Below are 6,262 nucleotides of genomic sequence, written 5' to 3'. Positions count from 1 at the left end.
TTCAACTAAAAAAACATTAAAATCAAACTCATGTAATAAATGAAGTTCGAGTTTGCAAGTTTTGAGCATCTCGACTAGTCATCACTAGGGGACAACTTCTAATCACTTGTCATAGTCATTGATATTAAGTCACCATTCATTCATCTCGGCACCAATTTGTTGACTTCGAATTTCCTTGATTTGTCCTATAGGGTTGTTAATGAGCGTTTTGAGTTTGAGTCACAATAAACTTAACTTCGAGCTCTTGTTGAGCTTGTATTATAAGCTCAAGCTCGGCTCGAGAGCTCAATGTGGAAGCATTTTCTCAGAGGAAGCCGTGGTCAAAGCTTGTCGAAAAGATGTTGAAACCAACATGGATGAGATGTTCAAGGAGATAACATGATCAACTTTACATGGACGTAGGTGTTCAAGAAAATTGCCTAGTAGCTGCGTGAAGTGGAATAATTTTCAAATAAAAAAGCTTTTAACTTTTTAAGCTACATGACTTGATACGCTTTAACAATGAACTTTTAGCTTTTAGGCCAAAAAGATGTAGCTCTTACTTCATATTAAACATGATAAATTGTTTTTTATTTAATATATTGAATTTGTATTAAATATTGAGTCTATTTGGGAGTCTACAAGTCGAGACATATTGAACTTGAACTCAAGCTCGTTTAATATACAAGCTAGTGACTCGATAAGCTCGGCTCATGAGCTTGTTAGCAAGTCGAGTTCGAGTAGGTTCATGAGCTGGCTCAGCTTAGTTACACCCTTAGTCTGGCCTCTTTCTTATCTTATCATAAACTTTTTTTTTATCGTTTTCTTAAAAAGACATGTTGCATTGGTAAGTTTGATGGATCCTTTGTTAGCCTTTGAGTTCCCTTTCTATTAAGTTGAAATCTGTGCAACCTCATCTCCTAAGTGATGTGGATGTCGTCCTTTTGCATGCCTTAATAAATTAGATCATGCCAAATCTGTTTTTGTGTTGTTAGACTTTAAAGGATTATCTATTTGTTGATGTTATTTCTCGAGTCAAATTTTATCATTTCCATATGTTAAAAAAAGTAAAACTGAGAAGATGTGACACATATAGTAATTCAATCAGGTGGCACAACAGTTGTTGCCCCCTAGCCAACAATTTCTCTCCCCTAGGTCATTGCCTTACACAAGCTTTAATTGCAATACAACTAAATAATTTAAATCTTCAAGGGTGATTTTATCCGATTTCATATCCAAATTTGTAGTTCTTGAGATAATCAACCTTTTTTGCCGACTATTCTTAATTTATTGACATCGTCTCTTATATACTCATGTTTATGGTGCTTAGAAGTAATAAGATCTAATAAGTTATTGCCATTAACTTTTTTGCTCAATTCCTCCTTGTGCTTTTAGTTCTATGCTTCCTATGAGGTTGCCTTGAGCACTTCATTTATATCATAGTAGAGCACCCTAGGAGGTCATCTCTTTTCTACTTTCATGTTATCATCCTGGTTGTTGATTTATTGTTATCTTCTTTCGATTGTTAGGGTTTTTACATTTGGCCCTTTATTAGTCACTATCACAAAGCGACGGGGAAGCACTATCAAACCTATAGAAAGACCCTAAGATTTCTTCCAGTGATATTTAGAACCTTTCGAGGTAGGATTGAATGCCTAACATATGAGGTAGGAAGGCCTTGTCAATAAGTTCTTAACTTCCATTTAACTATCTGACCATAATAATGATTGCATAAGCATGTGTTAAGTAACTCCAATTCAACTAAAATACCCATCCACTAGTGAATTTTGCATATCGACTCACTAGCTTTGACAACATACCACATTTTCCAAGAAGTTATTTCCTTTTACAAAGACCCATTAAATTTAGGAGATGTCATTCTATATCCCACATCACTGTGACTTGTTTACGACAATAAAATGCTTCCAACTTACCTAATTTGAGTCCTACATTTGACTCATGATAGCTCTGCATTGATGTGGGGCTAACCAGGAGGGCCGAGCTGACTTGTTCATCTCAACTAGTTCAGCCAAGTGAGGAGCAGAGGCATACCGATCCATCATGATGGGCTAGGGTTGCATCTCAAGTGGAGGCCCCACTGCTAGTTATCTACTATGTATATATATATATATATATATATATATTTTGAAAAAAGGACCTTCTATTAATAAAGATCAGCTTACAATTCTGAAATGAGGAGCATCAAGATGGTCCCCAGAAATCAAAAAAAGGAGAGGGGGAGGGGGGTGAGGAGGATACAAAAATTGAATTAGAACATAGACAAAATCTAGAAAGCCAATTTGCAGGTTTGTTTCCTTCCCTTTAGTTGAAAGTGAAATGAACATTGAGTTGTGAGCTAAGCAGTCTGACCTTCTGAATCTAGTGTGTATGATGCCATGGGGACTGCTCCTCATACTCCAGCAAATGAATCAGCACAGTGGAGTCCACCTCAATCCACAGGTGTGACCAATTGGCCCTAACAACAAGCTTGATAGCCCAAAAGATAGCTATGAGCTCAGTATCAATTGCATCAGTAGCAATTATAGGGGCATGAAAGAATAAGAGACACTGTCCAGAATGGTTCCTATAAACCCCTCCCACACCAGAACCAAGGTTTGAGAAACTCCCATCAGTGTTCACTTTGATTGTGAAAGGTTTAGGAGGCCTCCAATACACTTTACTAATCAAAGGAAATGCCACTCTCACAGGGGGATAAGATGTACATATTTTAGGAAACATTATATGTTGGATCAGTTTTTGAAGGAATGGAACACAATTTCTCACCACCTGTGCAATATTGGAAGCTTTACCCTCAAATTTGGCATGATTCCTGGACATCCAGAGGAACTAGGCAACCAACAAGGGGATGGATTCATAATTTCTATTTTTCCAGCTATGCTAACAAGAGTGGAAATGTACCCAGTTAAAATTAGATTCAACTAAGAGTTCAATCCAGGCAGCCTGAAAAAAACTGCGCTAAAAAGCGAAGTGAGGAATGGTTTCCTCCTCCATGCACAACCAACATCTAGAAGGGCCCCTCGGTCCTTTTAGCTTGAGAATGTTATCAGTGGGCAGTAACTTGTGGAATGTTCTCCAGCAGAAAAAAGACATTGAGGGGGATAAGAATTTGTTTCAGATAGTTTCTCCCCAAGGCACCTGATCCCAACCGAAAATTTTGGAGTAGATGGCTTTAGTGAGACTTTGATTAGTATAAGCCTGCTAAATGATTTTATCAGGTCTACTCCTATCAAAGTGAAGCTTTGAGATATGAGTGATAAAAAATTTTATATATATAATTATCTTTTTTAGGGTTAGTTTTTGTTTAGTTTTTTTTTTTGTCGCGATAGCCATCAGTATCTCAAGTTCTCCCTTCTAGTGTTATATCCGAGGCATGTACTTTGACTGTATCTCACTCTGAGGCGTTGATTATCCTTGACTTTCCATCTTTGAACACCTTTCCTCCACCATCATCATCACCGTAACTGTTACAGCCGTCCCAAGTATAGCAACTTTGCTGTCTCTTGCAAGGCCCATGCATCCCTTACACACACACCTTACTATAGCCTACCTTTTCCACACCCTCTTTGCTCTTAGCTACCGACCTCTTACCCTTTTCCTTTTTACTGCCTACATCTTGTACTCTCTTACTCCTAGCCGCTAACCTCTCGACTGTTGCTTATCCATTCGACACCATCCTACTCTAAGCAAAAAACCTTTTGTCCTTTGCACCTTCGTACTCACAATCCCTACTTTCCAGCCCCTTTTCGCACACCTAGAACCCTTTGATATCACTTCATCAACTGCAACCCACCATTCGCTGCCCTTGACCTAGGGTGTCTTTATCTTTGTGTTGTTATTTTTTTTATTGTTAGGAGAGTTTTTTTGTTAACTTTCCTTAAATTCAAAAAATAATTACATTTCTATTGTAATTTTAGTTAACTCTGGTATCAATTGGTATCAGAGCTAGCATAATCCTAGTCCTATCTTAGAGTTTTTCTTTTTCCTACCACCAAATACCCTTTCCACTTTCACAATGCAGACCTAAGCATACTAGGGAAAAGATATAACGAGAGCTCGTTGTCTTCGATAGAGGCTTGCATAGATGGATGATAGAACCTAGGAGAAGTTACTCACAATTGTGTTGTGGAGAGTTGAAGGGGAGAAAAGGATGAGGATCTAAATCCTTTCTATAGGGATGACTTCGCTAATGAGGATGACAAGCCTCGATGCTTTGGAATTTAATATCAGAGGAGTCTGAGATAGGAGGCTACATATGGAAGACACATGGATTTTAGCATCAAAGTAGATCTATCAGAGTTCGATGGAGGGATGAATCCAAACAACTTTATTGAATGGATGCATTCACTTAATAGAATCTTCATGCACAAAAGGGTGTTAGAAGATAAGGGGTAAAACTTGTTACCATAAATTGAGGAAGAGTGCCTCCTTGCGGTGAGAAAACTTGTGGAGATAGAGAAAAAGAGAAGGCAGTGACAAGATTGTCAAGAGGGAGAAGATGAGGAAGGTCTTGGAGAGAAAATATCAACTTCCTCATTATCATGACGATATGTTTTTGAGACTACCACATACGAAAGAGAGACCTATTAGTGGACAAGTTCATAGTGCAATTTGAATAGTTGCAGATTGAAGTGTGAGTTCATTAAGCCAGAGGAACATTTATAAATCATTTTTTGGGGGGGATTGAAACTAACCATCAACAACATTTTGCAACTGCAACCTTATTTGTCATTGGGAGATGTCCAAACCTTAGCTCTGAAGGTGGAAATGCAACAGAAGTAGAACAGGCAACCACTGCCATTCAGACATCCACCCACAGTTGAAGGCATTTTCGAAAGCATCACTTAGGGGTTGAAAAAATTGGTTTAGATAAAGTAAAAGCCTAAGTGAGAAGAAGCATAAGAAGAGTAGTCAACCTAATACTGTCCCTGATTGAAATGATTTAGAAACCATGAATTTGGGCACATCACCTCGAGCAGTGGGATGAGTGAGTTGTGTCTTTCACTAAGCAGGGTGTAGTCGAGGAGGTTATCAATGATGAGACAAATAAAGAATAGGGTGAGGTGTATCATCATCTAAGGATGAGATGTTTGTGGTTAGATGGGTTCCACAGTCTAAGGATACTAGGGATCCATAGTGGCTCAGCCATAACATGCTCTACCCTATTGCGGTATGTAGTGTCATCATCGATTGAGGGAGCAAGAAGAATGTAGTTTTACGTAGACGGTGGAGAAATTGGGTCTCATGAATTAGAGGAATTCTCAGGCATCTTATTTATTGTGGTTGACAAATGTGAAACTAAAATTATTTCTCTTATGCTAAAAACTGTTTATGTAAAGATGAGTGGGGTATTGATACACATAGAATGTATAGTGTTTTTGGATACAATTTTATATCTATTTTTGAGATATAGTATTGTAAATTGTAATGGAAAGTATTTGTGTGTTTTTCTTTCAGATACAAGTAAAATGTGAAAAATGCTAAAATGAGTGAAAAATGATCAAATTTGGAGCAAAAATATAAAAATTGTGCAAAAGAGTTTTGGCGCCTAAACGACAGATCCAACAGAGGCAGTTATTTGATGGTTTAATTCATTTTGAGAAATTTTGAAGGGACATTTGAGGCACCTATTGGCTAAAGAGGGTGGTTATGACCACTATAAATGAAAATATGATTAAAAGACTTGTGACAGGAGGCATCCCTTGAAGAATACATTGAATTTGGACACATTTTGAAGAGTTAACAAGACACCTCTTGGAAATTTATAAAAGAAGGAAGTTGAGACTTTTAGAAGTGTGCTTGAAAAGGGGGTGTCCTGAGAAGTTCTTGAAATAGTTCGTGGAGGAACATTTGGAGAGATTTTCAGGCACCACAAAATTACTTTATCCTTTTTGTTTTAGTTTTACTGTGAGAGTTAAGAGTGTTGTAAGAGAGAAGAGATTTAAAGGAACTTCAAGAGTTTGGTGGAGGATTTGAGATAAGTTTTTATCTTTGTTTTTAAACTACTTTTGGCTTTAATCGAGACTTCTTGTTGGTTTGACAATGATTTCTACTTTTAAACTAAAGTATGGTTTTGTTTTATCCATGGATTCTGAGTGGTTTTCTTTATGTTTCTCCTTAAGATGATAAGTAATTAAAGTGTTTGATGGATGTTGTGGAGAGTATTAGTCTTTAATGTTAGAAGAAGTTGTGATGATTTAATTCCATGTACTTCATTTACTTCTTGATCTGACCCATCTAGATGTTAAAATTTGTTGTGAGAACA

The sequence above is a fragment of the Phalaenopsis equestris genome, unplaced genomic scaffold (assembly GCF_001263595.1).
Source record: "Phalaenopsis equestris unplaced genomic scaffold, ASM126359v1 Scaffold000748, whole genome shotgun sequence".
Taxonomy (NCBI): domain Eukaryota; kingdom Viridiplantae; phylum Streptophyta; class Magnoliopsida; order Asparagales; family Orchidaceae; genus Phalaenopsis; species Phalaenopsis equestris.
The sequence above is the reverse complement of the archived record's forward strand: the minus strand, read 5'-3'. Positions refer to the sequence as shown.